We start from the raw sequence: 25,053 nt of genomic DNA, 5'->3' as shown, positions 1-25,053 counted from the left end.
TCTTCTACATAACTTTTGCAAATACTCACTGGATGTGCATGTACTGTGGGACTTAATGGTGCTATTATGGTTAGCAGGAGTTTGCATTTCCTTTATTCATGCAAAAAGTGCCACCTCCACCAAGGCCCATTAAGGTCTTCCTGTCTCCAGCTGATGCTAAATATACTATTTAGAGTCCTTATGACCCTTTCAAAAATACAGCTTACTTCCTGGGCAATTTCCACAACTGTCCAGGACTCATCAGAGATCATAAACTCCCACTGGCAGCATGAAGCTCTTGAAGCATAGATGCAGAGTTGCTTGCAAATCTACCTCAGAGAAATACATAAGAAGCCCAGAAAGAATATGTCCAAGCTCTGCAGAGGTATGCCCAAGCTTACAGACATTTCCAAGTGATACCAAAGCCAGGCATGGGCTACACAAATGACTGTTGGAGAATGAGAACAACTTAGCTGGGTGTGGGAAGCCCAATTCAGAGAGTTGCTTTGGAGGAGGATCTGAACCTACCTCCAGATCAAGATCATCCCACCCACCAGACTATTTGAAAATCTCCAAATCACATTTATTCACACCATCTTCCTTTGAGCACATGAGTAAAATCTTGCTAGCATATTTCCACTGTTCCAGAGAGAGATGGTTATCTGTTTGGCCTTTCTTTCCAGCTGTCTCAGAGAAGCAGATGATGGGTCTGAGTTCATTTAGCTCTGAGCCACAGGGTTTTGAGGACCCTTCTCATTGCCATCTCACTCTCCCTTGAGTTAGGGGACTAACCCAGAGCTTTGCTCTGTTGTCCCTGCAGCAAAATCAGCATGATGCACCTGAACACTTCCCAGGACTAGGGTGGCTTCTTGTAAGCTCCACTGTTTAAGCTATGGTGGAAGCACCAACGTAGGTGAGGAGGGGGTGCCCCACACTCTTGTGTTGGTTCTGTGAAGGTGAAGGTAACCACTAGCTGGGGTTGGATGATGGGAAGCAGCACTGACATGAACACAGTCTTAAAGTAAGTTAATAGGAGGCAAAGCCGTGCATTTCTCTCAGGTTTAAGCTTAAAGAATTTTACAAGCTCCTGGGAAACAAATTTTGCTGCTCTGTTGGCAAGTTTTATAGGTAAGTGTTTAATCCTTGTTCTGTTAATAAGGCAACTAATGCACAGAGCATGTGATCTTCCCCTTGGTTGTACAGCATACCATCAACCATGCAAAATGTCTCCACATCAGAATGGAATGGTCTTGTCTGCACCTCTGGGCATGACACACACACAGCAGGATGCCTGGTGTGGGATAATGAAAGCCAGACAGATGCAAAGCCTCCAGGGATCACAGAAATTCTTGCTGATTTTCTTTGGCATGGGGTGCATTAAGGAGTGATCTGCCTGGGGCCACAGCACAGCCTGTGCAACTCTATCTGAAAGCTGCGGGCTGGACTCAGGTCATGCTCCTGCTCTTGGGCTGAGGTCTGCTTCCCTTGGCACAAACAAGGGAGCTCAACAGGCTCCATCATTCAATTTCCCTAAGAACCAAAAAAGTTAGTACTGGAAATGCTCTTTTTTGAAACATTAGTACTTGACAGCTCCTGCCAAGTACTAGCAGGCCAGTAAAACCTCTCTACATAAATTGTGTTGTAATTAGCATGATTTGTTTAATGTCACCTCGTCTGGCTGTCTGAGAAACTGTCTCAAAATATAAAAGCACCACAATTTTCAATTGAGAGAGTGGACTCTGACTGCACTAAGACATTTTTATTTCTCTCAGTTTTTTTACAATGACTTTTTCAAGTCATTCAGGCTGGTGAGTCTAAGCCAAGTCAGGCAAGAATTCCCAGATGAGGAAAACAAGACACAGTAACAACATGCATCAAAAATTCTTAATAAAGGTGATATGCTAATAATTAATGGATGTTGTATTTAGTATGCAGGGCAAACAGTAAAAACATCCTGATAGCCCAAAAGTACTTTGTACGTGTGCAGAAAAGCCATTTGAGGTGGAAATAATAGCAAGGGTGAAAGGAGAAAGTAGTTTGCTTGCTGGAAGGTGTCATTAGAGGCTGGTGGCTGGTGTCCCTCAGCCTCTGCACTGGTTCCCCTGAGCTGCACACCCAAGTCTGAAGGGCCAACACAAGTGAGTGATGGCAATTTTTCCACGAGGTAGCAACAAGGAGAGTAATATGAAAGCAGTCGAGGGGCACTGGAAAGACTAAAGAGGAACTGAGTAGCAGCACTGGGGCTTCCCAGTGGACTCCAACACATGAAAAAGTCTGAATGGGGTCCTATCCACCAGAGCCCAGAAGAGGCTCCTGACAGACACAACAGGAGGAAAAATGGTTAGGTTTTACCCTTGAGTGTTGGAACCTGATAAAATGACTTCTCTTCCGCATTCCATGAGCATCACCAGCAACCTGAGAAACAGCAAGAGAAAAGAATGACTGGGGGACCTTTTCAAGCATGAGAAATATTTGGGTATGAGAAAGGTGCACAAGGAGAGCTGTATGCCCAGCTGAGCAACAGCATTTTTTAGCTTTAATCTTCCTTCCAAATGTCTTGCTTTTATTCCAACTAATTGAACAAATGTCTTAAAATTCACAACACAAACTGAATTTGATTAAATCTAACTTGGTTCATATGATAAAGCACTGCAGTTAGAATGCAGCTAGAAAAATACATTATGCTAGGACAAATAAGTATGGTTAACTTCAATAAGAACCGAGGTAAATTGCTTTTTGCGTGAGATGTGCAATTTTACCTCAGTACAGCTTTAATCAAAGTAAAATATTATAGAGTGGGGGAAAAAAACACCTCACAATGTGATGTTTTGTCTACAAACAACTCAGGAAAATTTCAAGTATAAATTGCTAAATAAACCAAGACTATAAATTATCTGTCCTAAGTTAGTATGTAAACAATTAAGGCAATATCTGGCTATGAACTAATTTATTTCTACAGCAGACCTAAAAACCCACAGATATGAATGCAAGTTGTCCATCAGAAGTTTGTCTGCCACCAAAACTTTCACTGAAAGGGGAAGAATGAAAATAAATATAGGTATTTAAATGGTGTTTGCATTCCCTTTATGACAGTGTTTTCACAGCCAAATGAAAAAGAATGTAAATTAAGCATAGGTAATAAATGAGGTAGAAAGTATTAGCCTTGCATGTATGAGAAATAATGTTGCTCTTTGCTCTTCAGTAGTCTGTAGTTGATGTTATGTTACCCAAACTGTGTGCTTCAAATTCCCACTTATGGTGCATTGCAGCCTACCTTCTCTCTGGGGAGGACCTGCCCTTTTTTGAGAGGGCTAACACTGGTGACCTGCTGCCATTCCCTGCTTTGGCTATATGAGTGCCTGCTTGTGGCAGAGCAGGATCACCTACATGGGGCCATAGCTGGAGATGTACCTCCATTTAGGCCACAGCAGGAGACCGTGACACACCAAAGCACAGTCCATATTCTGGGAAAGAGCTCAGTCTTTGACTGCATCTGTGGCCAGGATGGGAAGACACTGACAAGTAGCTTCCAATAGAGCCTGGAAAGGGTCTCACCCTCCTATATTTTTGTATGCCACAGGAATGCATTGGCTAACATGTAGCTGGGAGAGGCACAGACTCTCCAAGGGGATGCCTGACCATTTTAGAAGGGGATGACACTCAAGACACAGGCTGATTTCTTCACTGCAAGAGTCCTTTGGCTCCAGCACACCCTCTCTGTGCAGATTTCCTCCTCAGCTTTCCAACTGAGCACCGCAATCAGCCAGAAGAGGGAACAACACTGGAAGGTACAAGTCATGAAACTTTGTGCTGGTGAATCATCAAGCTGCAGGCTTCTGAGACCAAAAAAAGCCCCACCTACACATCTGTCTGCCATGGAGAAAATGGAGGGAAGTTTTCTGACAGTTCGTGATCCATGTTGTGCTGCCTGTAATCTGCATGACTGCATAGGGAGAGAAGAACTCACTGCAGATCTGAACTTGAGCAGTGGTTGTGTGAGGATGAGGGGTGCCTGCTGCCTTTGTCACAGTGGTCAGTGTAATCCCTTGGTCTCCATCCTTCAGTCTAGCCTAGAAAGGGCATGGGAGGTGTGTCTCAGCCACCAGTTCTGAGAGGATCTGTATGGAGGGTGATGTAGCAACCTGAAGAGCCACCAGAAATGCCCCACGAGAGTTAGTAAGGCAATTCTCTACCACAGTGTCAGCTGGAGTAAGAATCAACTAAAGCGAATTTGTAAAGTCTAAATTATAGTTTAATGTTTGATAGAGGCAAGATAAGGGTTCCTTAGATGGAAGACAATCTGGACTTAGCACTAAGGATCCCATGCAATAATTTCTCAGAGACATAAATGATTTGTTGTCTCACCATTCAGTATGCTTTTTATTGAGTATCCCACCAAAATCATCTTCATCTGGACTTTATGTGAGAATTTCAGCTTCTGGGAGGCAAGACAAGTAGGGACATGACACCCTCACTGTCTGCAAGTACACAACTCTTTTGCACAGAAACTAATTCTGGGATAATGGAAAGGTGACCTGTGCTCTCAGGCATCCTTCCCACTCAGAGCTCAAGGGAGACTTGCATGGTACTCTAACTTTGAGCACCTAGCTTTAACCCTGAGGTATAAACCTGCTTGACTGTGGGGTGGGGTACAGGTGGGAAGACAGACACTTCCTTCCAGTGGGATTTCACAGCAGACAGGGCAGGGTCCTTTGCTGGGTTGCTTGGCTAGCCAGAAACTCCAGCCTGGGAATCAGGCATGCTGGGCAGGTAGATGACATGGAGGTGTGAACAAGCTAGTGACTCCAGTGCACAGGGAGATCTTCATGAGCTGGTGTAAACCAGGGTTTGCAACCTTGCCAACAGACTACTGAATATACTTTCTGGCTGGCCCTAGAAAGAAAAGGTGACCAAGAAATCTCTTTGCAGAGGTCAGTGAACAGTTCCAGTTACCTCTTACTGTTCCCCAAAGATGTGGGGAACCTGGAAGTCAAACCCACTCCAGGGATGGCCTGAGAGGAGACCACAGCCCACCTGAGAAGATAGGAGAGCACTGAAGGGAAATACAGCCAATTTCTGCTTCTGAGGAGTCTCTCTCCCTCTGTTGGGATGGACCTACTGCCTCGTCATATGACCACATGCCTCCTGATTTCACAGAGAGCCCTGGATCAAGTTTCAGAAGAAAAATGTCTTGGCAGAGGCTGAGAAGAAACTAGTTTTCATTGCCTTCTTTACCCTCTTCCCTGTGCCCTCATCTCTGGCACATTGCAAATCACAGCCCCTGCCAGAAGCCCAGCAGGGAGAGGAGACAGGACTTTCAGGAAAAGTGGGGTGTTCTGGTGCTCCTGGGACACAGACTGAGCACATCTGACTGACTATGGCCCCCTGGGAATGGTCTCTGCTACTCTTATCTGGCCAGTACCTTATCTTGAAGTAGGACTGCCTCCCACACCAAGGGAAGTGTTTTCACACAAGGACTTCAACATGTGCTTTAACAACCCACCTTGCTTCTACTATTTCTGGAGACTGTCTTAAGGAGTGACTCCAGCATCTGACTCCAGCTGAAATTCAGCAAATCTCACTAGTCTTCAGAAAATGTTTCTTTGTGCCAACTGGATCATTTTTAATCTGCCACATCCAGTGACCCAGATATTGCTCAGGTCAGGGCCAGGAGGTCTTGGGGGCAGAGATGGATGTTTGCTTCTGTATAGCATCTCCTTCTCAGCTGCCTTCCTTCAACAAAGGATCTACCATCTCTGTCTCTTGAGGATCAACCAAGCTTTTCTGCTCCATGTTTTCAGCTGTGATTTATTCATGTCCTTCCTATTAGATCCAGAAAGAAAAGTTTTCCTCTTTCCAGCCCCTCAGTTTTATTAGTGCAGAATTGTTTGTTGCACAAAGTCTCACACGTGATGGGATTTAACCAGGAACATTTCACCCAGCCAGATCAGAATCTACATCCTCTTGGCTGCACACATATCACAGTCTCAAAGCACAGTACTTCATGTAATTTTGATTCTGACAGTAAAGGCTGCACTGAAATCTCATCTGGGCTTGTTAGTGATATATTGACTTAAAATACCCACTTTAAAGAAGGCTAGGAGAGCAAAGCAAGAAAACCTCAAATCTCCCACTGAAAGCCAATCCTTTCAAGGGAGAATGGGCAATTTGTGAAATAGAAGTATTTTCAGTGCAAGGGAGATAGATATTGTGTATTTCAACAAAGCCCAGATACTTCTGGGTTATGTAGTCTTAATAATTCAGGTTTTAGTAAGTGTAGTTAGTGCCACAGTCTGGAGCCACATTGGTAAAACTGATCACTTACCTCATGCTGTCTGTAGCCAGATCTTTGCTGCAGCCCCCAAGCAGTTTAAGTTATGCTGGCCAGCTAGCAATTTAGAAAATTTTTCCAGTGAAGGCAGGCTTGAAGAAGCAGCAAGTTTATTGTAATTCATGTAAGTGAAAAATACATGGCATTAAGTTGCTTCCTGGAGCCATTCTTAAATGAATAATGGATAAGCAATGTCAGTGACCCCCTTGCCCTTAAGTGAGGCACAAGAAAAGAACACCCGTGGTTGAAGGTTTTGTTCAGTCTGGTGGGAAACTTCCCAACAGAAGGAGTCCCAGGCAGAAAGAGGTTATGTGCCACTGATTTATATGGAGATTACTTTCCCCATGACCACTCATTCTCCTATAAATTTTTTTTGCTCTGTGGATTTACACCCTAAAATATGCAATAAGGAAGAAATATAAACTCTCACTTTGTGATATCACTGGCTCACATATTGCAGCTCAGCAGTCATGGACAGCATCCAGCATTAACACTCAAAGGAAGCTGCCATATTTATGACTTCTCCAGCCTCACAAGAGCAAGAAAGGCTGGCAAAGACTGATTGAAGCACAGCTGAATGAAGTGCAGAGTATTAAGAATACAAAAAAATTAATTCTGGGGGCTAGATTCCTAAAGAATTGAGGTTTATGCAATGCAGCTTGTCTGGGTGAGGATGTGTGGGTGGGTGGCAGGTGCACTTTCTGCAAGCCCCATACCATACTTTGATCCTGCTGAGCTGCTGCCAATGACTTTTGACGGGGGCGGGGGTCAGCAGTATAGGAGGCAATTCAGTTTGTCCATGATGGATGGAAACAGATGCTTATGCCTTATGGGTGGAAAGGCTAATAAACTCATTGTTATTAGGCATCAGACTATTAGAAGAGGGTAGAGGTTTTTGGAACTGCACCCACTTATTCTGCAGCCCACAGAAGTTCCCCTGAATGGCTTAAACAGCCTGAAAAATATCAGTATATATTTCAAATGCATTTGTCAGCTTCTTCAGAAATAAAAACATTTCTGATGTGCAGGTCACCTGGGAAGAGGTCCTACACTCACAGAGTATTTTTGTGGTGCCCTCTTATTTTTCTGAAATCATCTGCAGATGCAGATGCTGCTCCACCAGAGCAAGGCTGCCATCACCCAGGCCAGGCTTAGCTGAAGGCAGACCATGTGCTGCTGCTTGTAAAATACACCAGTGCATGTGTGTCCTAGTTCAGCAGGTAGGACCAGTTTATCACTGTGTGAGGGAGACCAAAGCTATGTATTCTACCCCCTCTATTCATTTCCCAAGAACAATGTACCATTTGTGGCAGCTGCCCAGGGCACACCCGACTCCTCAGGTTATGAGCTGGGTGTGAAAGACACCTGTGAGATAAGAGCTGTGATAACTCCCCTCCAGGGGGTCATTAACACCTTAACACCCAGCCTGAGGGGGCGTGTCTGCTAAGGGGCCATCAACGGTTCCAAAATACCCCATGACTCACGGATCAGATGACCCATTTTGTGACTCCCTGCCCTGGGGAAGGTACTGGGTGCTCCCACTTGGACCTGAGGGTGCATAATCTGGGGGTTTGAAGACCTTGGGGAACCACTCAACAGATCCAGAGGAGGAGCAGGACCTTGATAGGAGGAGACCACCACTTTCAATCAGACTGTGACCACCACTCTCAACCAGACTGGGACTGTCATCTGCACCAACAAGTTTCTCGCTTCCTTTTACTTTGGACTTGGGGGAGCCACGTGGGGTTTGTACCCCAGGGTGCTGGGTTATACTTCTGTGTTTTGTGGGTTAAAACCATTTGCTTTTTGTGCCATTGCATTTATTGTAATATTGTTGTTAAATTGTAGCTCTGACTTACAATCTCTTTTGTAGTTTACATTTAAACCAGCACAATGTGTAAACTGGGAACTTGAATTTATAGTATCTATTCAGGCTTCTTGGTAAGCTGCAAAAGTGAACATTGCCATATCTGCAAGGTGGACAAGGTTTTCCAAGGTTTTCCAAGCTGTGCTCTGCCACATAGTGAATGATGTTTATACATCACAGATCCATAACTGGCAAAATTGGGCTTGGGGAGGAGGGGAAAGTTTAGAAATCTACAGAAAATTGTTTTGAAATATCTAGAATTTTATACATATCCAAATGCCACTGTTTTCATTAGAAAGATCCCCAAATATCCTGATTTCGTCAGTAGGAAAAGAAATCATAACGATGAATGCAATGACATCTAAGACAGGCCATTACCTGTATTTGTAACTAATATGATCATGATTCAGCAATGTTGAGTGCTTCTTACTGCAAACCATAGTGGTACTGGTACTTAGGTTTTTGCATCCACATTCATAACATAGTAAGGGGGAAAACTTCAAAACAGTGGCTAGTATCAAATGCCTCCATCCAGAGAAGGCTGTGAACACACTGACTGATGTTCAGAGGTGAAAAATCACCAACAGCTTTCATTTCATCATTTTTAAAATCAGATCACTTGCTCGGGTGCTGCTGTGATTGATAATGCCAGTGCTTGCTTCAGAAATGTCTGCGCTCACACCTCTTTGAAGAATATTCAGAACAGCAGTCCTGGACTAGCAAAGAAGTTTTGTCCAACACTGCATCTGAACAAAATGGAGCTCACACTGCGGTACTAATTATTTCAGGTCTGTTGAATTGAAGAAAGCTCTTTCTCCCCACATGCAGGATCAGCTTTTACTCAAACCCCTCCCAAACAGTAAAAACTTTTGACTTGATTGCAGCTGCTAAAGCAGGATTAAATATATAACCAATGTGTAAGTTGAGTTCCCTTTGACTGTGAAGAGAGCCTGAAGCAATGATTCAAAACTATGTGAACTTTCAACTTCAGCCCACTCAGGGCCGTGGGCTCTTCCGTTGTAAGCTGTGTTTTTCCAAGGTTTTGTTGTGGTTTTGTTTTTTTTTTTCTTTTGCTACAGCATTTGGTATTTTGCAGAGGATGGGTCTTTCTGCCCTGCAGGGATCTATTTATCACTGCTGACTTTCTGCATCTTCTCCACATGGAAGAAGTAATTGGGTTGTACTTTCTGCACATGACCAAGGCAGCAGGGAAGCCCAGAGCTGTACGCGAGAGATCTGAGCTCTCTAGAGGGTAGGAAAGCACCTGATGCCTAAGAAAATAAAATGTCTGAGTCTTACCACAACATCTTCCCCTTATTCCCATAGAGGAACTTGGACATGCTGGACTGAACTCACCAGACTGACCATGAAGGTCGGTGAAGCCTTCAGAAAGCAGTGAAAAACAACCACTCAGATAATCCCTGCCAAAAACCAGAATAGGGACATTAAATATCTGTGAATATACAAAACAATAAATATGATATAAGATGCCAAGAGTTCAGGATATTTCTTAAAATTACAACGCAATTACTGCAGAATACAGTGGCGTTTTTACACTGTCAGGGCCTCTCGTGCTATCGTGTGGCTGGTGTATATGATTATGTAGGAGCAACTGTGACGCTTCAGCCCAGAAAAGAAGTAAAAAGAAAAAAAAAAAAGAAGACATTTATTTCATGTATTTCCAGATAAGGATGTATTTATTGCAATTATAATGTTGCCAAATGCCACATTGTAATCTTAATAATTATGCTGTTTCTTTGTTCCTAAAGACATCAGAATCCTGACATTATTGTATTTAGGAAAACTGATGAGATTCCCAAAAATTTATGCTTTAAGTCTTTAAGAGTTTAATATATTTATTATTTTCGTTCAAACAAATGCCTACTGCTTGTCATTGTCAGCCTTCCACTGCTTGTACCCCTCTCCACCTCCTCAGATCCAAGCCTAAAAAAAGAAGCTCTTTGGAGCTTGATGTGTGCTTGTAGCTATGTTAGAGAAACTGTGCTATTCTAAGAACCCTAAGGCTTCTCTGAAAAGCTCTTCCAGTGCTAACATCATGCATGGTCTCCATCTCAGCGATAAGAACTTTCACTGGTGTCCTATCAAGCCCCACCAGTCAAACCCCAAATGCTGTCTGATCTTCTGCATGACCTAAAAAATGTATGTGTGAGTATGTCCACATGGGTGTACACACACTTGCTCATTTGATTTCATGAAGGGGAGATTTCATGGTCGGTGTTGAAACCACCCCAGCCCCATTACAGCAGACTCCTCCTGTAGACTTGCTCTGACATACAGCACTGACACAGACTCGCAAACCTGACCCAACAATCACTGAAAGGTTTACTGCTGAGATGTGTTGCTTTGCTCTGGATGAGCCATTACCTCTCTCGGTCCCTACAGTGGAGGCAGAGGAGGGTCCTACATGCTTGTATGATGGTCAGTGTCTCAGGAGAGCCCCTGCCTTGGCTGTGGCAATTTAGCTTTGCGTGAGGATGGCTTTGTACAGGGATGGGACTGCACTGCACCAGAATATCACCTCCACACTTGTGCTCATCAGCAATGGCATGTTTTCTTATGCAGGCTGATTTGTACGTTTCTCTTCAAGAAATATTTTATCAGCTTTAACTGGAATAAAAGCACTGACACAGAGGGAAAACTGTCTGCTATTATTTTCCACTTATAAAGGACACAAATCTGCATGATGAGCCAAATTCTCGTATTGGAAAGATTGTTTGTTACATGAAACAGCTAAAACAGCAGAAAGAAGCCATTCCTGGAATTTATGAGGAGAAAGATTTTTCTTTACAGCAGCAAAGCACCACCATTGTCCCACTCAGCATATTAACACTCAGTAAAAGATGGCAGTTGCAAAAATGTGGGGGAGTATAGTTAAATCAGTATTTCTTAAATAGTTCTGGAGTGTACAAGCTGATATTCTGGAACAATAATGGAGAATGAACCATTTTCTGAGCTGTCAGAGTTTCTGAGGGGGGAGATTCAAAGGTCTTGTGTCATTTAGTATCTCCTAATCTCCTGGTGAATGGAAAAGGAGTAAACAGGACAGGATGTTGTATTTGCATGTTGGATGATTTATGGGGTTTTTTAAATTTTTTTTTTATTTAAATCCATAATTTGAAATCTGCTGTGATGGAAAACTAAAATTGCACAGCACCATACATAGATCTCCTACAGATAGTATGAGTTGGTGCATATGTGTGTGAGTGTACTTGTGTTGTAATTTAAAGTATAACATCATCCCAAGCTAAAAACATTTAGGAAACTCCTTTCAGAGAAAGTCTTCACCTAAAAAAGGGGATCCATGGTAATGGAAATCAATGTGGCAGACAAAAATAGCATTGAACCTTTACGAGCAAGATATGGCACATCAAAGAAATTAAATTGATCTTCCAGCCTTCTATCCCAAATATCGCTGCTGCAATATGAGCTTCCCTTTCTCTGTGCTGACAACTACACAGTTGTTTCTTGCCCCAATCAGTGTGCACTGCATGCTGTCTTTGCCAAGACCCTCGCTTTCCATCTCCAGATATCTGAGCTACAGTTAAAGGTCTGGATTAACAAGAGGAGAATTTTGCATGGGCAGTGATACTGTGACATACAGTGAAACAAAGGATATACGGACCTTTAGCTTGTGAGCAGCTACAGACACTGGCATTTCAGTATACAGCATGGCTGAGGCTAAGCTTGGTATCATAACAAAGTGTAGGTCTAAATAAAAGCTGCCTTAAACTCTCAGGAGGTTTGCTGCTTCTACATGATGACAGTTGTTAGAAAGTAGCTCTCTTACAGAAACAACCATACCAAATATAGCGTGCTGGAGTAAATGCAAGAGGCAATGCTGGAGGAACACTAAAAATGTTTTGCTTTCTCTCTGAATGCAACACTATTTCTGTGAGAGGTCATAGGTGCCGTATCTTAAGATATTTGTGTATTTGTCCCTCTAGCTCCGTAATTCCTTCAGTAATTAATACAACATCATCATTTTTAGAAGCTCTGGCTTTCTTGAGGCTGTGCTTTTTGTTGAGAGACTCCTTCATGCACCAGATCCCATGTAGCTGGTGAGCAACTTTCTCTCCCAGATAAATTCCAGCTGCATTGAAGGTAGGCCACCAAGAAACCCCAATTATGTCACCTTTTCTACTGGTCTTCTGTTGATCAGTTTCACAACTAGTCTTTATTTAGCCATGTGTTCATGCAGGCAGCAGGATGCAACTGGGAGAGGAACAGCCAAACACAGTAATATAGACATTGCCTACTTTACTACAATGGTGTATTTTCATGGAATGACAGAATGTCTTGGGTTGGAAGGGACCTTTAAGAACATCTGATTCCAAACCCCACTGCAATGGGAGGGTTCACCTTCCACTAGACCACTTTCTGTCAACTTTCCTGCTATCGCTTTCCTTCTGCTCTGCTCAGGATGCAGCTGCTGTGACCCACAGGAACTATGCAGGCAGGTACAAGCTGCAGGACCTGTAAGACAGCAAAATGGAGACCTTGCCTGGAAGCCTAAGTACACCAAAGCTGAAAGCAAAGCTCTTCTGGTCCACAGAATCCCTGGATTTTCACCTATGGGTTTCAAAGCATAGCAGACAGCAGTGCTTGTAAAGGGGCTTATTGGAAGATTCACTCTTTGACCTTTTTATTCCACATAGGCTTCCTCCTCTGCATCTTTTTTTTTCTGTTTGCAGTGGTTCTAACATCAGTACACAAAACAGAATGCAGTGAAATCCCTTGTATGTCAGTACCAAACTGTAGCAAGAAATGCTTTCGATTGAAGCTGGGCCAGCTTTTACCTGCCTCGATCCATAACCCTTTCAGCTTCCCTGAGGAGCGACCTTGCCGGAAAATGAGTCTGGTGCAGCTCCATGGCAAGCCAGAATAAAATGCTACTCTGGACTGTGAGAGGGATAAGATGTCCTAGTACTTTTGAGTCTCTACAAAGTACACTGCACAATGTGGGTCTCACATTATGGAGAGGGCCAGAAACTGAGCAATACCTTCCTTAAGGTCCTTGCCACCTATGGGTGGCAGAGGTGGGATTTGCCTAAATAAAAGCGAGACTTTGGACTGCTACAAAACAGGAGATGTCTGAGGTGCATATGCACACCTCTGAATGAGGGCTGGGCCATCTGTGGCCACCTGCAATGTGGAGCTTGCCTGACACTTGAAACATCATCAACAATCTCATCTATAAACCGACAACATTTAGTTTTAAAATTAATTTTCTGAGTAATAGGAGCACATTCACACTTTGAAACAGCAGAGCACTTAGAATCTTTTTTATTTAAGTGCCATAAAAAAAGAAGGGGACAAAGTGCCAGGAAATATTGTTTCTTGGCTGAACTCTTGCAAGACTGAGTTTTGGTCCAGAGTGGGGGTTTTTTTGCATGACTCAGTGGTAAGTTCTGAACAAAGAACTTTATGATACAGAGGCAATACTGCAAAAAGCATTTAACACTAGATGTGCTGGAGGTGGTTTTGAAAACTTCTGGTATCTTTTCTTTCCTTTTAACAGCAGTGCTTGCAAATGGATTGAAACCTTCCTTGGGGATTTCTGTAACAAAGAGAATAAAAATTTAACTGCTTTGTGATCTCCATGAGAAGAGATAGTATCAGGTAGAGTAGATAATTTGAATTACTTAGAGCAATGATGTTTTTGGAAGCCTTACTTAATTCTTGTGAAAACTAGTTAGTAGTAAAATTACCTTCCAAAAGCTTCTTTGCATACTCCCCTAATGAACTTCTGATTAACATGCAGTTTGTAGATATGACTTCTCTCTCCTAATGTCATTTTCTTCCTTTTATTCAAGGCAGATTTCTGTTTTAGGGAAAAATGGTATGTAGTGTGCATAGCCACTGTGGAGGAATTATTGCAAATACCTCATTTGCAATGCTTTTGTTCTTCCACTCTGAAACCCCACATCTCACTTCTCCAAGGAGGAAAGGATATTGTGTTTGACTTATTACCAAGCCTAAAGCATTGTTAGGATTAACTGCAACTAATCACTAAAATATGCCTTCTCATTTTGCAAATGTTGTAACTCTTCAGCATGGGAAAAGTGCTTCCTACTTCAAAATCTATTTCACTTCTAATTTTTTTTCCCTCCCCAAAGGCAAGGTCTGGGCTTGTGCCTCCCTCATCAGCATGCCCACAAATGTCATCAAGACTAAGGACAGGAGGAGGATAAGGTGTCCAACACACAACAGTGAAAGCATGCCAGTACAAGATGAAAAGTGACCAGCCTTCAGCCAAAGACGGAGTAGGGAAGTTGCTGAGGTCTCCACGCAAGTGTCTAGTAAACAGTTTCACTAAAGTGGAAGTGAAACTCTCTCACAACTCAGCATCTTCTCCCCAGTGACTGTGGAGGCACTTTCCAGCATGGCACAGCCCATCTTTGCCTCTTCAGGTAAGACTTAGACATTAGTATGAGAATTGGGAAAGTTTTTTCTTCTTTTGACATACACTAACTGCTGTACATAAGACACAATAGATTTATGTAATTTCTTGAAGAATAGTGCTGAAGAAGGGGATGAGTGATAGATACTGTACTGGGGTTTAGAAAACTGACCACTAACCTGGTGTTTTCCAACAAGCCACCCTGAGTTACAGGATGGAATAAAAGTTGTCTCAAAAAGTAAGTGAAATAAACTTGTGCTTCAGGGCATAGGCAAGCTTCATGAAAGGTTGGGATAGGAATAGTATCCCCTTCTGACACATTACTTTATAATTGCAGAATATGGCACTGCTGGCATCGTCCTCTGAAGGGTATAGTGCTAGTACTTTTAGACACTAGGTAAGTAATTTTTTAAATTTATAGATTCTTCAGTTTCTTCCAATGGAAATACCAGTTTTCAAGGACATTTTACACAGGTCAATTGCTATGTAGAAACCAAGAACTTTATTTCCTCAATCACATTTCATGATCACATTAGGGGTAGTTCACAGATGCCCAGGGACTGATGAACCACATGATGAAAATCATGAGACAACTCGGACCAGGAATCAGGTTCTGTCTGACAGTTTTCTGATGTCTGATGTCTTTAAATCAATGCTTGATTTTTTTTTTAATTGCAGAAGACATGCTTCAATTCAGCTAGAAAATATGAACTTGGAGGAAGAACTTAAAAGTCTGTGGCAAGCTTACAAGGACTGGTGTGCGACTTAATTGTAATTGTTTAATTCTAGACTGAAAATGAATGCATGTACAAAGTTTCATATTTCTAGGAAAACAAAGACATAAATCTACAGTCATGTTGACAAACAATGTGCAGATTTCTCATGAGGAGTCTGAAAATAAGGCCCACACCTGGGGAAAGGGTGTTCCCAGGATTATGTCGCTTACGTGTATCATGAAAGAAGTTTCTCCTTGGCTACTCAGATGAGGATTTTTAAAATTCACCACCCATTTACTCCACAGCATTTTACTGCTGAGTAACTTGTACTTCTTCACACCATTTTAATTTGATGGTATGTACAAGTAATGCAGAGACCTTTATTTCCTAGGGGAAATGAAGAAAATAATTCATTCTTTCACTCAGGAGCTCAACTGAATTCAATTCAGCTTAATTCTTGTATGAAAGGTGTTTAGCTAATTCTGTCAATTTAAAATATGAAAGGAAAAATGTCAGTGATACTGACCATCTTGTCATTACAATTCTTGGTTCTTTCGTGTCATGCTTTCTCCACTGGGGTTTTTATTTTGCAGAGGGAGAAACTGGCATAAAGTCTTAGAAGGCTTAAGTTACACCTGTAATTTCTGCATATTACTAAACACAAACATACATATATGTACCTGGAACAAAATCTCAGCAGCGCTCTTTTCACATTGATTTTGCTTTTTGGTTTCATTTTTGAGATTTTTTTTCCTTATATTTAATGTGTATTTGCCAGATGCATTGTATGCACAGAAAAAGGTGCAAAAACAAGACAGGAGTGTTGGCTGCAGTCTGTGTCCTTAAGAGACAGAGAAGAAATATTATTTGGAAGTTTCTGTGGCACAGGGCCCTGCTGGAAGCTGCTGATCTCATTCCTATCCCTCACATGTGGTTGTTAACACAAGAACACATAACGGGATGGCCAAGTATTGGAGAGGCCATGACCAAAGTGAATATTGATTCTCTTTTTCCTTGGTGTGACTGGCTGTGTGGAAAACATTGATCACTAGTGCAGCCTTGAGAGAAGGCTGAGTGAATTCATGGAAAAGAAAACCCCCTGAGAGCTACTGCATACATAGAAAATGAGTCTGGCTTGGGATGTGTCTGGGCTGCAAAAGGCTGTAAAGTACTTGGAGAAGAGGGAAGATGCTGCTTGTGCTTGTGCTTCTCCAGTCTCACGCTCCTTGTTCCAGGATCAGCTCTTGGGCGTTGGCATTAGCTTTTCTTATTACATTATGCTTTTATTTACTGTTGGAAGGAGATGAGGACTGGAAGCTGCCCAGGCTGCTGGCTGCAGGCACCAAGAGACCTCTCCTTCCCGAGGACTGGCTGCAGCACAGAGCTGACAGGCGCTGCAGCTGCCCCATAAGGGTGTTTCATATCCAGAATGAATTTTCCAGAGTGCTTAAATGGCTTGAAACTGCAGGGTCTGTTGGCCAAGATCAAGTGGCATGCACATATTGGGAAATTGCTTTCAGTTAGCTTTCTTTCTTTTTGCCTCTCTACCTGTGTTTGCACATTTTCAATTATGTAGAAATGCATCATTAGGCTCCACATCTCTGCATTTAAAAAGGAAAGGAACAGTGAGCTTCAAACTTTGACAGAACTGCAGAATACCTTGAAATATTTTAATGTGAACCGCTGTTTTTTGGATAGAAAAACATGTATTTCCTTGTTAATTCTGAGTCATGCTAACTGGTACTGGGAACTTTGTACCCACAAACATAGCACACTAGATGGATAGACTGCAGCAAAACGAGTTATGTGTTGCATTTAGAAGCAAGCATCACCTTTAAAAAATGTACCTGTCTGCCAAGAGTTGGCAAAATGAGAAAGTTTAGCTCAGTATTCAGAGCAGTTCCTCCCTACCTGACTCTCCTCATGGCTGCCAGGAATGCCTGGCATATCAGGTAACACATGCTGAGCAGCAGTCAAAAAGCCCTTCATTTCTTGTAAAAATGGACCAAGCTCCTTATTGAAAAGAATCATTACAGCTGCAGATGATGCTGTAGCTGTGCTTCTCAGCCGTCAGGTAGAGCCCAGGAGCCTGCCAGGGAACAGCTTTAAGCAGTTTTGGTAGGTAACATGGATAACAGGGACTCCACAATCCCAAGGAGACAAGTCCAGCTGCCTTGTGCCATAACATCCTACCTTTCTTTACACCTTCATTACCCAAACAACACACACTAATGGCAAACATTAACATGAAACAAGCAATAGTAAAATAGACCTGTTAAATTGCTCACAGTCTGCTGAGTCAGGAGAGCCCCTGGGACATCCTGTGCTGTTTTGACCTCCAGCTCTCACCTGACTCATCTGCAGCTCTGCTGTTTCATGCTGGGAGATATTTCAGTTTTGGCTTCACCCTGCCTACAACATCCACAGTGTAGGTGCTGTTCTCTCCTGGTGTGACTGCAGCTGGCTGTCCCTTCCTGAGGAAGAGTGCTGATTTTTTGAGGCTGTGGTGTTCTGGTGAGACAGGTGGCTGTACAGTCTCAGACAGGAGGTCTCAAATAGCAGCCTCCTGTCTGTTCATGACCTTACAAGCTGAATGCCTTTGTAACCTTCTTCCCTTGGGCTTAAGGCTGGCGTCAGGTGCTGAGGCTCTTTCACACTACAAGGTTTGTAACATCCGGCCAATACCATGGGTTGTAACAATAAATGACAACACTTATAATAAACATCTTCAGGATTTTCCCAGACTTTTCAATGGTTTTCAGGCTTCCTGTGCCCTGTATCTGTCTGTATTAGAAATGACAATTCAAGTGATTTTGACATTGAGGATTTGTGTGAAGCTGATGCAGAGGCTGATAACAGACTGCCTGAATCTCTAGGGCCAGGAGTGTTTGAACCAAAGGTGGAGAGGCAATAGAAGGGTCAGATAGACGTGTATGATCTCACTTGCCTCTTTCTGTCATGGGACTTTGTGCACAACTGGCAATTAGAGATGTACCCCTGAAACTCACACCAAGTTTCTGACCTGTTGTTGCATGCTCTTTTATGCAGCACATAATGTCCAACATGACTGTAATGTCTTCTGTCTTACTGAGATACAGCTCTGTTTGCTGTTTTTTAAAATTCTCTCCCACGAATTTCTCTTAGGCATACTTTTACTTCCATTGTTCAGTTTCAAATCTGATTTCACCATTGTTTTGCTCCATATCAAAAGCTGCAACCTCACTCCCTTTACACTTAAGGCTCCCAAAATTCTAGAAAGCTGCTCTAAGGCAGCTGGTCTCTGTGGAGCTGGGGCAATGAGCTGGGGTGGCTATACACATTTCTGTTATTAAAAGCAAGTAGACCTGTCCAGTTTGTTTGTGGTTTTGTTTTTGTTTTTTTATCCCAGGGGTCAGGCTGGACTATTTCCCTGCCAGCTCACTGTTTTCCCTGTCTGACAGTGTTTGCTGTGGGCACTCATGCTTGGCCAAAGGATACGCTTCATGGCTTTGCTCAGGCAAGCCTGTCTCCCACATGTTCAGTGTATGTTGCGTAAATGATGCAAGGTCTTTGCTGCAGCTACTGGGTGGCTGCTTAAGAAAAATTCTGGGAGTTAGCACAGGCACATCCCTCAGTGCCCATTATGGGCAGTAAGTTATAGCAATTTCTGGAGCCTCCTTCTGGGCTGTAAAGGTTTTGCAAACATACATCTGTGTGGTACTCCACATACCATCCCCTGCCCGCTGTACTGCCAGACACTGCTGGGCAGTACCCTCTCCTCACCTGAGAGCTTTGGAGTCCCAGTGACATGTGTTATAGTTGTCTGAGCACTCATCAGTGACTTCTTTGTGATGCTGACTAATCTCTCCAGGGCTAGATCTGTTTCTCTTAATAATTTCCCTTACACACTGGAATCCCACAAGCAACTCTTGTTTTTAATTAGGGGCTCCATATTGTGTCTGAAGATACACAGAGTGTCAGAGATCTCACATCTGAAACATAAGGCTCTATTGCCCCTTATTTTTATTCTCAGTTTTGAGCACAATTACTGAGTCCCTTTACAGTTTATTCTGTCCAGGTCAAGTCTTCAAATAACTTTCTTGATGGTTCAGTTGTTCCAAGTATTATTTTGAAAATAATAAGCAACTCTCTCAGGTCAGTTCTTGTCCTCCTTGCTCAGTGAGATAGTAAAAAGTTTTACTTCCATGTTTTCTCAGTCTTTCATGGCCAACTCCTCGTATCAACTCTGTGCTCATATAGACACTTCAAACTGGCTTTTTTGAGCTTTCAGTGACCCAAGCCCCTTTTGGCAGTTTGTTTGCTTCATTTCCAGGCTGTCTTTCTTTGCCCATGCAATGGGGAATTTGTCAGCAGGGCTGCTGCTGCAGTGATGCGCGTAGTGCACTGGCTGATGACAGAGCTCTGTCTCACCTCTTAGAAAGGGACGGTTTATCTCCAGCCACAGGTCACCTCCTTGCTCTGTGCTCCCTGGTGTCATCTCTGAATGCTTCCTGCATGAAACCTGTGCCTGATCCTCCCTCCTCTGGAACTGAGCATATAGAAATACTTGAATAAAAGAACTCAAAAGTAATTTCTATCATCCCTTATGGAGTAGCACTGCCACTGCTGTTAATAAGAGAGAAGTCCTGTTAGAGCCTTTAGCAAACATCCCTCAGGTAGCTGTGACAAATGAGGAAGCATTCAAAGGTGGGCTATGTTCTAATATCATCTGTTGGAAAGGACATTATGTTTCATATGTTTGATGTTATTGCTCTGAAAGGCTAAATGAGGGAGCACACTACCAGCTGAAGTGCTTATGGATATTAAAGCCATGTTTAAATGAATTTAAAACTTTTAATGCAAAATTCAGCACTTAGAAATTTTGCATCAACTTCTACTTAATTAAAATTAATAAGGTTTCAAAGAGTTTTAGTTGGGATAGATGAGGAAAGAATTTGGCCTTAAATGTGTAATTAAAATACAATTACATTGGAAAGAAGTCATTACTGAGGTTGTACCTCAAAAGCATACCTAATGGGCTATCAGAAGAAAAGGTTTATGCATTTGGTATTCCAACTATATAAGATAGAAAAGGATGTAGTCACTGAGAAAAGGAGATATCAGCAAGATCATTTAGATAAATAGTAATGATTATTTTATGGTCAGTACCCTTTCACTATATTCAGCAAGGGATCTGCTTCATCTTAGTTTGGGATGTACAAGCACCTCTGCAAGCTTTCCTGCTAATACCGTTTTTTCCCAGCCCTCTCACAGGACTATGAGAGAGTGAGGCATTGTTCAGCCATGCCAGACATCTCTGGATGATGGAAACACTGAAAGAGCTCAGCTGTCTGTTTTGGGAGTATACAAACATATACTCCAAGTGAAGGGCCTAATCAAACCCTGGTTAAAACCATGTAGGAAGTTTTCCTCTTCATACTTGCACCAAGGTTGCATGAAGCCCTGAGCACAGGACCAGAACTGGGGTGTCAGGACTGTGCACAACCCTACACTTGCAGGTTTTGTTTTTACTTTATTCTTCTGGCACATCTATGAAAAATGGTTTAATAAATATGGCATTCCACAACATGCACAAAACAGACAGGTTTGGGAGTTAAAGCTGAAGTGTGAGCATTAAAAATGAAGCCACATTTTGCTCTGTGGAGGCAGAAGAATCCATCATTCATTTGTTTGGCTTTTTTTTTTTTGGTACTGTGATAGATTTTGGATTTGAAGTGAGGGGTGAGGTTTCTCTTGATTGTACTGGGATTTGGATTGGGTTCTTGGAAATAAATGTATTATCTTTTATCATAAATCATATAGGTAGTCAAAGATGGAAAGTTCACAATCCCATTCAGATCAGCTACTAACCTTGAATTCAAATCACATTAAGAGGATTTGCTTGTAAGCTCTTAATTTAACCTTGCTTCTTCACGTAAGTTTCTGAATTTTTAAGTATGATTTTTACAAGTACAGTGAATTTTGTAAAAGAAGTCCATGAGAGGAAATGTGCATCTCTTATCTGTGCAGTGTCCTCTTTGATACAGTACAAAATCTGTTGTAAGTAGCCTGATGTTTTTATGAACAGATATATGTTCCTGGCAAGGAACTGAACTTAGCACTTAGTGAAATGCACTCTGCTGAACTCGTGACATTTGGTTCATAATCAAACTTTTATTGTTAAAGGAAAACTGTGGTCAGACCCTTTGCATTGAAGATTTAGTCCAGTAAAATAAAATTCTGTGACAGTAATTTCTCTTTACCCTTAGACTCCCTGTAGTAATGCTTGTTACATGGATAAGAAACATGTAGAGCTTGACCTAGCCTTTCTCACAGCAAAATCAAGTGTTTTCAGTAATACTCAACAAAGATGTTTTCAAGCCTTTTTTCATTTTTAATGCAATATCAAATATGTGTGATTGTCAGTGTTGTGGTACTTCATCATCTGAAATGGCTCTTGCATCAGAGCTCCTGAAGAAGCCTGAGAAGGTGTGTTTCATGTACAATGATAGGAGCACTTTCAGCAGGGCAGAACTGTGTGAAGTCAGTCTTCTGTGGCTGTAATAGCACAAGCATATCTTTCCCTTCAACAGGTTCTTTCTTTTTCCCTAGGGTCTTCTAGTACCTCACACCTGAAAAAGCAGCCTTCATATCTTCCTCCAGCTAATTAAAATACAGATTCAAGCAGATGAACAGTATTGCTAAAGTGTCCATTTGTTAAGTTGTCAGTCTCTGAAGATTTTCATGTTTCAGTCATGACTGAGGTAAGTGGCAGCAGAGTTCTCAGCCAACTGCATCTGGAGAAATTGCACCTCTCAAAGTCACAAAACTCTTAAGGATTGACCTGGGTTGACATTAACTACCAGGATCAAATAAAGGTAGTGAAAACATGCTCCCAATTGCAGAGGTCACTGAAAAGCCGCATAAGTTTGGCTTGTGCTGAGTTTTGCCTTTTTGTACCCATAGGAAATATTTTTTTAATGCTTCCAGAGTGGGTGGTGAAACTTAGCAGAGAAACTAATGGCCTGAGGTACACAGCTGAGATGGGCAAGGCCCATCGCTTATGTCCACAGAGCATCAGTGTGAGCATACTGTGAGTGTGACTGGGCCCTGCAAGCCATGGCTCCTCTCCAGATGGAGTCCCTGGTGGGGCAAGTACTGTCAGAGAGCATTATGATGGCTGATCCCCCTCAGGTGCAGACAGAGGCTGGATGAAGGACGTTCAAGCCTTTTCACTTGTATTTTGCACCAAGTTCTGAACAGTCTGGTTTAGTTGATATGGTGGTGTTCAGTCAAAAGCTGGACTTGATGATCTTGGAGGTCTTTTCCAACCTATGATTTTATGAATATAGGTATTCACTGGCCAACATCTACGCCATTTAACTCACAGGGTTATCCAAGTCCTTTGGATTTATATTTTGTACCCTGTACATAGCTTAGAAGATGCATCTTCGGTCTCCGCTTTTAATTTGTAAGCTGTGCAACTAGAATGCACGAGGTGCTTATGTCCAAGAATATCAGGATTTGCCATCAGTTTTGCATAGGAACGTGGGATAATGCCTACTTCCTTTTTTAATTTTTTCTTGTACTCATTAAAGGCAAACACAAATCTCTGCCTTTTAAAGCAGCTCTCTGAAATTGCATGGCCATGTAATTGCAACATATTGGACTAAAAATTAAATCTAAAATTAGACATAAACCCCACAATTTTACCAGTCCTGGATTTAAGGCTTATATTTGTGAGAATTTCTAGGAAAATATTTAAGAATCAATTTAAATGCTAATGAACTGGTTGGCAATAAAACTAGGTAGTAGTCATTTTCAATAGCTGCTTCAGAGCCACAGTATTGGTCTTTCCTTTGTTGGGCTTCACTTTTGACATTGAATTTACAGGTATTGCTGTGTATCACAGACCCATGTAAAAAGGGGCTTCCCTGTCATCCTGAAGAAACTAAGTTCTCAAAAATGGAAACCGTTCATGTGGACTTTGAAGATCTGATTGCAGAGCCAGATATGAACTTGCGGAATCCTGAGGAAGAGTTAAAGGCAGGAGTACTTGTCTCTTCCTGCCCTGGACCTGGTGACTTGCTGTGGTCCACTGCTTTGCCTATAGGATGTCCCCTATAGTTCAGAGACCTCAAAACAGTCTTACTCAGGTCCCTCTATCAGCTTTGTGCAGGCCTATTGGGTTGCACTTCTTCAGGGACCACAGGCAATTCCCACCGTGAGATTGTGGGTTTACAGCCCATCAAAGGTTTTATTCCCATTTAAATCGTGACCAGCCCCATTATTGCCTCTGGAAAGCATGGTCTCTCTGACATCTAGGGCTGGGCCCCAGACCATGTGACAGAGGTGATGATGAGGTGGCTCCTTTGCCCATCATACAACTAGTGACCTTGTTAAATTTTTGGTGAAGGGCTTGGAAATAGCACTTTCACACCCATTTTTGGAAGCAGTCATTAGCAGTGCTGTACAAGCAAATGTCCCTGGGTCAGGCCACCTGCACAAACCTGGAGCACTTGCTCTATTCAGCCAGTCACTACCAACTCATTCCTGAGCTGATGAAATCTGGTTTGTCAGGAGGTGATGTTCTGTGGCCAGGCTCTCTGGTGTCAGGAGACAACCTGGTGTAGATTTCTGGCTGCCTGCTATTTGGCTTCCATCTCTGTTCAATTTGCTGGCACATCCATTGGTTACATCTATCCTAAAAAACTAAGCTGTGGCTATAGACACACAGTCCTCTATACAGAACAATGATGATGGTGACCCCTTGCCTCATTTTGGTCTCTCCCAGCAGTTCCTGGACATGATATAAGAGTACAGACCAGGACCATCCAGTGTGGGGAAAAAGTAGTTGAATCACATGTACAAGAACTGTTCTGTGCCAGGGAATAACTCCAGACATATCTAATTCATTGCTATATTTGTAGCATTTGAAGCCACTTCCATTTGATCAAACTTGTTTGGAAACTGCCTAGCCAATCCCAAAATCATTTGGGAGAGCAGGAAGGGAAGAAAAAAGGGAATGAAAAAGCAAATAAACACATTTGCCATTAGGTTTTTTTGCTAAATAGCCAGGCTGGGGAAAAATGCAGGAAGGGAAGAAAAAAGGGAATGAAAAAGCAAATAAACACATTTGCCATTAGTTTTTTTTGCTAAATAGCCAGGCTGGGAAAAAATGAAGAAAAAATGAAAAAAAAAAAAAAGAAAAAGAGAAGAAAGCTCTCCTGGCACTTGTGGATTGGTTCAAAATAGGGAAACCATAGGCAACCACAAGCATGTTCATGATCTGCAAAACATGTATGCAAGGGAAGGGAAGATTCAGGAATGACAAGTTAAAGGAGAGAGAGAAAGTTGCTCCAGTGGATCTCTTGATGGAGAAGGTTGTTCATGGTTGTGTCCCCACAAAGAAGAGAGCATTCACCAAGACTCCTGAAATGCCTTTGGACTTTCTGTCAGGAGAGGAAGCATAACATTGTAATGCAGTCCAGCCTGAACAAGGATGGAGGGGGATGACAAAGCCTCAAACCTTCATTAACCTGGTGGGAATATAACCTGTAAGACAGAGAAGACAGGACAGTTCTGGAGACCAGAAAATGTACAAGCCCAGAAGGTGTGCAGTGCACAGTGCCATCTTGTTTGTTCTGTATTTCTGCTTAGGTTGTTCCCAAAAGAGTTGTGTTGTGGATGTGGCTTCCCTGTGTGAGGTGTCAAGCACCCCAAAGCAGCGGAGAAACCTGGTTCCTGCTGGTGGACACTC

The 25,053-nt window shown here is 42.4% G+C and overlaps 1 long non-coding RNA gene across 1 annotated transcript in view; it reads left to right on the top strand.

Annotated features, from left to right (window-relative positions):
• The window catches only part of LOC139671182 (uncharacterized), an 86,811-nt gene extending 64,760 nt beyond the window's left edge, over positions 1-22,051 (top strand). Inside the window, exons 3-5 of the long non-coding RNA XR_011697685.1 lie at positions 14,315-14,608; positions 14,936-14,995; positions 21,906-22,051. This is a non-coding gene — a long non-coding RNA (uncharacterized lncRNA). The remainder of the gene's footprint in view (positions 1-14,314; positions 14,609-14,935; positions 14,996-21,905) is intronic.
• The last annotated feature ends 3,002 nt before the right edge of the window (positions 22,052-25,053 follow it).

The sequence above is a fragment of the Pithys albifrons genome, chromosome 4, assembly GCF_047495875.1.
Source record: "Pithys albifrons albifrons isolate INPA30051 chromosome 4, PitAlb_v1, whole genome shotgun sequence".
Classification (NCBI taxonomy): Eukaryota; Metazoa; Chordata; class Aves; order Passeriformes; family Thamnophilidae; genus Pithys; species Pithys albifrons.
This window is presented reverse-complemented; position numbering and strand designations above follow the sequence as displayed.